At 39.3% G+C, this 10,303-nt stretch overlaps 1 pseudogene; it reads left to right on the top strand.

Moving 5' to 3' along the window:
• Positions 1–7,064: 7,064 nt before the first annotated feature.
• LOC149250712 (ABC transporter G family member 42-like) lies at positions 7,065–9,782 on the top strand (annotated as a pseudogene).
• The last annotated feature ends 521 nt before the right edge of the window (positions 9,783–10,303 follow it).

The raw sequence follows: 10,303 nt of genomic DNA, 5'->3' as shown, positions 1-10,303 counted from the left end.
GGCTTCGCTCAATTCTAAAATCATCTTCAAATTGTGGAATAATTCTCCTTGAAGTTTGATTTGCACATGCTACTCTGCTTTATTTCTTTCGTGGCACCTTTAAAGGTGGATGAACCTTAAATATTTCCTTTGAATTCTTCCAACTGTACCCTACTTCCATTGTGCACTTTGATAATTGAAATGGTTTTCTTTCCCTAAATGCTTTCATCATAGTTGCTAATTTATGGCTAGAAATTATTTTCCATGCATTCCTATGATTGCACATAGAGATGAATCGCCCATCATGTGATTCATGCATGGCCTTAAGGGATCCATGTTCTCTTTTGCAACATGTTTCACGATCATAATTGCATTTTACTTTCAAGGACAAGGAGGCTCACCTTATCTTCATGTGCCTATTAATGCTCTTCTTCATTTTTTGACCTCATGTTTTATGGGAGAATCCTTTTTTATTTGTTTAATCAAGTCATTCAAACCTTATAGCATCAAAGTATTAGTTTGGTTATCCTCCTCCTTGTTAAGAAAAAGGGTACCAAGGAGGTATTTCCTAGTGCATTTTCCTATTTTTCCTCAATTGTTTACTAAGAGTTTTAGGAAAAATTTGTTTTTTGAAGCACAAATTTCCAGGAGGTATTTTCTAGTATAGAAGGCCCAACTTTTGTGTATAAAGTTCTGGTCAGAGGGTGCAGATTAATAGGAAAAATAGTCAGCCCTATGGTACATTTTCTAGTGTAGAAAAGAGCTAAATTGTGGCATGCATCACATGGTTGGACAATAACACGAGTTTCAAAGGGAGATAAGTGCCCTTTGTTGTTTAACTTGTTGTGTATTAAACTTACTAAGAAAGAAAATACAATCTCTTTAGTACTATTTTTCCCCATTGTGGGGTTTTTCCAGGTTCATTGTTTAACCAAAAATAAGTGTCTAAAAGTGTGTATGCTTGGGTTTATTTCTATTACTAGTTGAAAAGACAAATGAAGTAGAGTCTTGTAATGTTATTTGAAATTTTCATTGACAGAAGGCCTTGAATCGGTCTTCTAGTGGAGCCAAGCAACAGAAAGGGAAGAAGAAGGCCAAAGAGAAATACATGAGCAAAGTAAAATGATTTTCTTTTGGGAAGTTGGGTCACTATGATGTTCAGTGTCCCAACAAGAAGGGGAATAAGAAGGGCATAGAAACTTCGGCAAAGGTGGATGAGTTTTCCGCCAAGTTTAACACGGAATTTTCCTTAGTGGTGAGTCTTTCCACTAGTGTCACATCTTCCGGTGTGTGGTTTGTAGATAGTGTAGCTTCCTTCCATATGACTAGAGTGAGAGAGCACTTCACGAGTCTCATAGAGGATGATATTGAATTGGAGGTTGTTTTAGGAGATAACTCCAAGATTAGAGAAGTAGGAGTGCAAAAAATATCCTTTTAGAGGGAGTCACCATCTCCTTTGAAAGTGACATATGTTCTTTATGTTCTAAGGCTAAAGAAGAACTTGATTTCAGTCTCTAGTATTGAGGATAGGGGAAAGGTAGTGGTTTTCCAAGGAGGACAAGTGATTATATATATTAAAGGATCCAATACCGAGTATGCTACAATGACTGGATTTTTTAATGGGAGACTTTACAGGTTCATGTTTTAGCCAAATAGAGTCTTAGTGGTGTAGACCAGTAGTAGTGACTTGTGTGATTTATGGCACAGGAGGATGGGCCACTTGTACCATGGAGCATTAAGGATGTTGAGGGAGATGGTTACAGGTCTACCGGAGTTCAACACTAAGCAACATGATGTATCCTAGACACCTTTCCCAAGCAGTGACAATAAGGTAGCGAGTATCCTAGACTTGATACACTCTAATGTGTGTAGCCCTATGTCTCATGTATCATTGAGGAAATGTAAGTATTATGTGAATTTCATTGATGACTGCTCCAAGAAGACCTAGATTTTATTTTTGAAGACCAAGGATCATGTCTTCAAGAGGTTCCAAGAATTTAAGGCTCTTGTGGAGAACCAGACAGGGAACAAGTTTAAGGTGTCGAGATCCAACAATAGGGGTGAGTATACCTCCAAGGAGATGAAGGAGTTATGTAAGAGCGTTGGCATAAGGAGGGAGTATATAGTGCCTTATATTCCCCAAAATAATGGGGTGGAAAAGAAAAATAAAATGGCCATAGTGGGTGCAACATGGAGCTATTTTGCATGACAAAAGGTTGCCTTTATTTTAATGGTTCAATGCATGTAACACTGTAGTGTACTTGCACAATAAGAGTCCACATAGAGTCTTGGGAATTAAGACTTCTGAGGAGGATTTTTCTAAGAAGAAGCATAATATTGGGCACATAAATATTTATAGGTGCCTTACATATTCACACATCCCTAAGGGGAAGAAGACGAAGCTAGAACATATAGTAGATAATGGTATCTTTGTGGGTTACAATGAGAACAACAAGGCCTACTGCAGATACATTCTCGCACAAGGGAAATTTTTCCTAAGATGGGATGTCAGTTTTAGGAGAGGGAAATGAGGAGATCTTTGGAGGTTGATCTAGTAGAGCAGAATACTCCTCAACAAGGGGCCACACCACATGTATTAGGATATTCAGGTGGTACACCAAGGTCTGGAGGATCACCTACTTCTCGGTGACAGGTTTTTAGATTCGAGGATCACCAGGCATAGGATCTCAAAGTACAGGTTTACCACAAACCACAAGAGGGGCTTTCTCATCAGGAGGAGAGGTTCCAATAGAGGATTTTCCCATATCATTAGAGGAGGCTACTACCAGGAAGAGGAATAAAATAGATTTATGAGCCCCTAAAGGAAGTACATGAGACAGTGGGGAAACCGAAGTGGTCAATGAGGGAGAGCATACCACTAGAGAGGTTGGGTGGGTATGTGGCTAGTGTTGTGGAGACTGAGCCAACTAGCTACAAGGAGGTCATTACTTAGCAGATTTGGAGGGATGCCATGTTAGAGGATTATGCCTCCATCATGGAGAATGATGTGTGGGATATTATGTCGATACTGGAGGGGAAGTCATTGTTGACTTCTAGGTGGATCTACAAGATCAAACATGTTGTGGAGCAGCATGAAGAAGTTCAAAGCTCAATTAGTGGCATGAGGGTTCTCATAGGTAGAGGGAGTTGGCTATGAGGAGACCTTTGAACCAGGTGCTCGTTATACATATATTAGAGAAGTGATGTCCATAATAGTTGAAATGGTTTGGAGGATTCACCAAATGGATGTGAAGACTACGTTTCTCAATGGGTTCATATAGGAGGAGGTGTACATTGAGAATCCATAGGGATTTGAGGTGTATGGGAGAGAGTCTCATGTTTGTAGGCTTGAGAAATCATTATATGGATTGAAGCAGGCACCAAGAGCATGGTACAAGAGGATCGATGCCTACTTCCAGCAGATGAGTTTCCATAAGGGTGATGCATATCCGAACCTATACTTTATCATGGTTAGTGACGATCCACTCATTCTTGTTTTGTATGTGTATAAATTGTTTATTACAGGAGAGGGGAGACTCATTCAGCACTGCAAGAGGGACCTTGCTTCAAAGTTTGACATGATCAATATGGGATTGATGCATTACTTTTTTGGGTTGGAGCTTTGGTAGGAGGATGGGCATATATTCATGGGACAAGGTAGATATGCAGGTGACATACTAAGGAGACTTTGTATGGAGGATTGTAGGCATATGTCTACTCTGATGATCACCAACTAAAAGAAGTTGCATGATTTAGATTTTGAGTTGGTGAACCCAACTTTGTATCCATTAGAGAAATTTTGAGGTCTAAAATGGGCCTCAAAACAAAAATGTACAACCAAAATCAACTTTATAAGAACCAATAGGATTCAAGATGATGTTCTCAACCATGGGGGATGATTCACCATTTTAGGAGTAAAAAAGTAAAAATTAATTAATTAATTAATTAATTTTTCAACTTATCTCCTTATGGTTTTAATCAAATATCGTGCAGGATCACTATTTGGATGCATAATTTAATTCCTCATCCAAGGAGTACCAATGTTGCATACTTACGATGGACCCTGCTACGTGAAAAATGAGAAATACATGAAAAGCGTGATTGCAATCAATTTTTATCATGTATTTGTCATTTTCGTGTAGCAAGGTCCATTAAAAGTATTAAACATGGGTACTCCTTGGATGAGGAATTAAATTTTGCATCTAATGAGTGATCCCACTAGAAATTTGAGTAGAACCATAAGGAGATAAGTTGAAAATACGAGTTCAAAAATTATTTTTTTCTTTTTTCCCTCTAAAATTTAATGATGTAATCTAATATTATTTTATTATTTTCACTATTATTCTATAATATTCCTTAGGAGGCCCATTTTAAACCTCAAAATTTCTCTAATGATCAGTTGATCGGTCCGTTGATGTATTTGGGTAACATTAGACCATATATTTGTTCAAAGTTAACACATTGAGTCAATTTATGATGGAGCCCAGAAGATTTCACTGAGTGGCTGCGAAAAATGTGTTGTGGTACCTACAAGGCACAATGGACTATGGTATGGACTATATTAATGGAGATTGAGTCAAGTTCACAAGTTGTACAAACTCAAATTGGGCAGGCAGTGCTAGTGACCAGAAGAGTACTTCCCTATGTTGTTTCATGTTGGATTTGAAAGTGGTGTCATGGTTCAACATGAAGCAGAGATCGATGACACTAAGCTTAATGGAAGCTGAGTATATTGTAGCTAGATGGGCCAGTTGTGAGGCTGATTACCTTCGCAAGATGATATGTGGTTTATTTTGTAAGAGGATGAGACAAACTACGATATATTTTGATAATCAAAATTGCATTAAACTCATGGAGAATACAGTATTTCATGGTCAGTCAAAGTACATAGAGATAAAGTACCACTTCATCAGGGATTGGGTTTAGAGAGGAGCGGTGAGACTTCAATATATATCCATTGATGAAAAAGTTGAATATATTCTCACCAAGTCATTGCCAAGTGGAAATCATGTGTACTTCAAAGACAGGATGGGAGTCATGATAAACACCTTCCTCAGTGATCTGAAAACTTGAGAGGAATTATAAACTGATAAATATATTCTTATAATCATCAGATGGGCTTGACATATTAAGTTACAATACATCCATAAATATGTTCATGTTGTTAGACTCAGTCTTGTCAATCCTCTGTCAGAGTCAAATTCGCCAAGGTTCATTTCTCGTCATTTGCGGTCATCAAATGCCATTTTAGTAAAAAAGAGTCATTTTAATTCTTGAGTCCAGGGTTTTGTCTCCAGAAGTGTGAAATAACACTCGCAGGCCAGAGGGAGGTTCAATGAGTTTCTTATTTCAAGAGTTTCATCGTCATTAATGCTCAAAGATATTTCTTCTTCAAAACTCTGTTTTGAAGAAGAAATCATTAAGCTTGTTTAGTACATGATCGATAAGGGTTCTCAAGTTTTACAGTTCTTCAGGCAGCCCTGGTCATCTTGCCAGGTTTCAGCAGCTCCTATCCCTGCAAAAAGATCAACAGAAGAACCATCATTTCAGCAAAAGAAGGTCAGAGAAGAAAATGTTGAAAGGAGACTATGAGAGAGGTTCTGAGCAATTCAGGGTTGTTGAGGAACAGTTATTAAAAATTCAAAAAGAATTGCAACATGTTCAAGAAGAGAACCACAAGCTCAATGACGATTCATCATCACATGTTGCACAAATCAGTGAACTTGAGGGTAAATTATGCATACTGAAGAAGCTGAAAAATGAACATATCAAGGAAGGAAAGGCTTTGAGTCAGAAGCCAAAATCTGAAACTCAAGAGAATGATAAACTTGTCTTAAAAAATTCTAAGCTTGGAAGCAAAATTGGAATTAGAGAGACAAAACATCCAGACAGAACTTCAGTATGAATGCTCTACTCCTGAACACAGAAATAATGGGCAAGCCCTTGCTAATTTACAAGAAGAACTTTTCAAGTTTTATCGTGAGAATCACAATATCAGGGTACAGGTTATGACAGGGGTCCAGCAGTTGCAGGTTAACTTATCTTCAGTTACCAATTTTCTCCAATAAAAGGTGTCTCAATCCTTCAACCATTGCACGAACCACAGAAATTTCATTGAGCTGCTAGCAATGTCATTTGTCTTGCTTTACATCGTTTATAGTACAGTACTTTCAGACTTCAGTATTAGATAGGTCGGCTTCATGGTGTAGTTCATCCTTCCTTTATGTATGAGTAGGGAGTCTAGATGGTATGGTTGCTACACTTAGAGATCTGATCCTTCAACTTCCTCCAGCAGAAATACTTCAAAATTACGATCCTTGCAATGCTTCAAGAAACTATCCTTACAAGGACAACTCTACCAAGTGTACAAGTCAACCTTCTATATAATAATTGTGTATTAGGATTGGATCTTTATCATACCAGTTACCACAGGTTTGAGTCTGTCACTACGGGTTCGGATCACCATAGACCTTTGTATCACCTCAAGTTCGGTCTGCTAGCACAGAATTTAGATTTTTTATAAATTGATCACTGCTACAAGGAGATCAGGTTTCACAAATTTGGATGTGTCGCAAGATGAGGCTTGATATAGATATGGACTTCAGATTTCCAATAAGCCAGAAATGTCACAAATCTCTAAGACATATGACACAGATCTTGGACCATTGTCTTCAGTTAGAATATAGACGACAGACTTTAATTCGTTCCTCAAAACAAAGTTTGGATAGATGATAAAAGCCAATGAAGAAATCCTGAACTTGCAGCAGGCTCTTTTAAAATCACAAGCAGAAAATGACACCATGAATTTTCAGTATCAACAAAGCCTGAAGTTGTACGAATCTTCTGAAAATAGGGCAAAGGACCTGCAGATTTAAATGGCCCATCTAAACGAAGAAAAAAAAGAATCAAGGATGAAATTGGCTAGCGTGGCGCATAGGATGACTGGCGCGGCGCATTGGGCGCGGATTCACCGTGTATTTTTCCTCTGGCACGGCACATCCAGGATGCGTAGCACACTGGACCTGCCGTGCGGTGCACAAAGCCTCCAAAGAAATTTTTCACCATTTTTTCCTCAAATTTCCGAAATGACTCAAATTTTCTGCTACAAGCCGGTTTTATGGGAGATCAAGTCGCTACCTGTTTCTCACAAACAGGTGAGGGGAGAGATTACCTACAACGGGCATAGACTCAATGAGTTTGTTCCTCAGAAAACATCTTCTTACATAAGGCAGCATGACTTGCACCTTGGAGAAAGGACTGTTAGAGAAACAATTGACTTCACTGCTAGATGTCAGGGTTTTGGTGACAGATACTCGCTGCTTGCGGAACTTGCTAGGAGAAAGAAGCAAGCCGGGCTTATTCCAGAGGCAGAAATTGATCTATTCATGAAAGCAACAACAATGGAAGGTGTGGAGAGTAACCTTCAAACTGAGTACATCCTCAAGATTCTGGGCTTAGATATTTGTGCAGATACAATAGTTGGTGATGACATGCAAAGAGGCATCTCTGGTGGGCAAAAGAAATGTGTCACAACTGGGGAGATCATTGTTGGACCTACTAAAACTCTCTTCATGGACGAGATCTCGACAGGACTTGACAGCTCGACCACATATCAGATAGTTAAATGCCTGCAACAGTTTACCCATCTCATGGATGCAACAATTCTCATGTCTCTATTGCAGCCAGCACCAGAAACATTTGATCTCTTTGAGGACATAATACTTTTATCAGAGGGGCAGATTGTGTACCATGGACCTAGGGAGAATGTGCTGGAATTTTTTGAAAGCTGTGGATTCAAATGTCCTGAAAGAAAGGGCACTGCAGACTTGCTACAAGAGGTTACATCTAAGAAAGATCAAGAACAATACTGGGCAGACAAAAGCCGGCCTTATCGCTGTGTCCCTGTCAAGGAATTTGTATTTAGATTCAAGCAGTTTAATGCAGGTTTGGATTTGGAAAACGAGTTATCAGTCCCTTATGCTAAGAACAGAAGTCACAGAGCAGCTTTGGTATTCAATAGGAGCCCTGTCCTCAAAATAGAGATCTTCAAGGCCTGCTATGCAAGAGAATGGCTTCTTGTCAAGCGGAATTCCTTTGTTTACGTCTTTAGAATTGTACAGATTATGATTGTTGCCTTCATTGGAGCCACTGTATTCTTGAGGACTGAAATGCACCATAAAACCTTAAGTGATGCAAATCTGTACCTTGGAGCACTCTTTTTCGGCATCATGACGAACTTGTTCAATGGATTTGCAGAATTGCCCATGACAATTTCTAGGCTCCCAGTGTTCTTCAAGCAGCGGGATCTTCTCTTCTACCCTGCATGGGCTTTCACTATTCCTACTTTTATACCGAGAATTCTGATGTCATTATTGGAAGCTGGAATTTGGGTGGTGATGACTTACTATACCATTGGGTTTACCCCTGAAGCTAGCAGGTTTTTTGGCCAATTTCTTCTCATCTTCCTACTTCATCATATGGCATCATCCTTGTTCCGCCTTATAGCAGGAATTTGCAGAACAATGGTCATAGCTAATACTGGAGGATCTTTATCTCTTCTTATCATCTTCAGGCTTGGAGGATTCATTCTTCCTAGAGATAGAATTCCAAATTGGTGGATATGGGGCTACTGGAGCTCCCCTTTGATGTATGTAGAGAATGCGATCTCTGTGAATGAGATGCTTGCTCCTAGATGGAAGACTAATGCAGACAATGCCACGAATCTTGGCCTGACTGCGCTAAAGCATCATAACATGTTTACACATGCATATTGGTATTGGATAGGAGTGGGTGCTTTGTTGGGATTTTCATTACTCTTCAACGTGTTGTTTAACATGGCTCTTGCATATCTAAATCCTCTTGGGAAACCTCAAGCTGTCATTTCTGAGGGAGCTTATAAAGTAACGCAATCCCAACAGAATGGTACAGAACAAGGGCTCAATACAAGATCATCAAGGTCAAGAAGATCGTTCTCACGTTCTCTGTCTTTTGCAGTTGCCAATAATACTTCCGAAATGCAGATGAGACAAATTAGGATCCGATCAGCTAATCTGACAGGCAATAATGAGTCGGCTTTGGAGGATGCAACAGGAGTTGCTCCAAAGCGAGGAATGATTCTTCCATTTCAACCACTGGCCATGTCTTTTGAAAATGTCAAATACTTCGTTGACAAGCCCCCTGCATGGAACTTGAGCCATGAGACTAGTGTATTATGTGATCCAGCTATTGCCAATTTTTGTGGATTCTCTTACTTGAAGGGTTTGGCTGACTAATTCAGCATTCGTTTGTATGAAATGAGGGGACAATGAGTGGCTGAAGATAGACTTCAATTGCTGCGAGATGTTACAGGAGCATTCAGACCAGGTGTTCTTACGGCATTAATGGGGCTCAGTGGTGTAGGGAAAACAACTCTCATGGATGTCTTAGCTGGAAGGAAAACTGGAGGATATATTGAGGGTGATATCCGGATCTCTCGATTTCCCAAAAAGCAAGAGAAAACCTCCACGCGTAAATCATGGGGGGCTACTGGTGGCTTCCCAGGCAGAACGCGTGGTGATGTTGATATGAGTAAAATCTTGAATGATCCAGAGCTGATGGTTGCGTTCAGTGATCCAGATATAATGACAGCACTTCAGGATATGATGAAGAAGGCTGCTAACTTGGCAAAGTATCAAGCAAACCCAAAGATTGCACTTGTCATTGCTAAGATGAAAGGCAAAGTTTGCTGGCAAATAAACGGTATCTTGATTCCCGTCATCAAAGGAAAAATCTCCATTCAAAACGCTATGTTTATTAAAGGTTAACTTTTATTTAAATAACAAATGCAAATTGCCAGGTCAAAGCACGCCAAATTAAACAAAATGCCTACCACAATAGAGAGAAGTAGGAGCGTATAGTCTATTTTCGATTTCAGTTGCAATTCAAAGGGATTTACATCTACAGATGCCACCTCTCCATTGGTCATCAGAGATAATGTAACGCTGCTCCTTTTTAGAGCAGACTCTTCCTATTCTCATGATTTTAGGTGAAACGGCCCCTATTCTCAATCGATCTGTTTTCCCATTCCTGAAGCCTATTTATTGTATGAAAAATTATGTGTCAAGGGTTCTGAGTTCTGGGAAACGGTGGAGGAATAACTCAGCGTTTGGTTGTACAGTTTGACAGAGAAATAATTAAATGGAGCAACTCTGATTTATAAGATTCTTGTGGTATGAGTTTTGGCATGTGTTTTTCTCTCTGTTTCATATGTATCATGTGATGTTTTGCAGTTCATTCATGATCGTTTCCGGCTGAATACTTTTAAGTGAGAAAGGTAGAATTCAGT

The sequence above is a fragment of the Pinus tabuliformis genome, chromosome 7 (assembly GCF_031772625.1).
Source record: "Pinus tabuliformis cultivar Carrire ecotype Pingquan chromosome 7, CPIR1, whole genome shotgun sequence".
Lineage (NCBI taxonomy): Eukaryota > Viridiplantae > Streptophyta > Pinopsida > Pinales > Pinaceae > Pinus > Pinus tabuliformis.
Note: the sequence above shows the minus strand (reverse complement) of the source record. Positions and strands in the feature narration are given on the sequence as shown.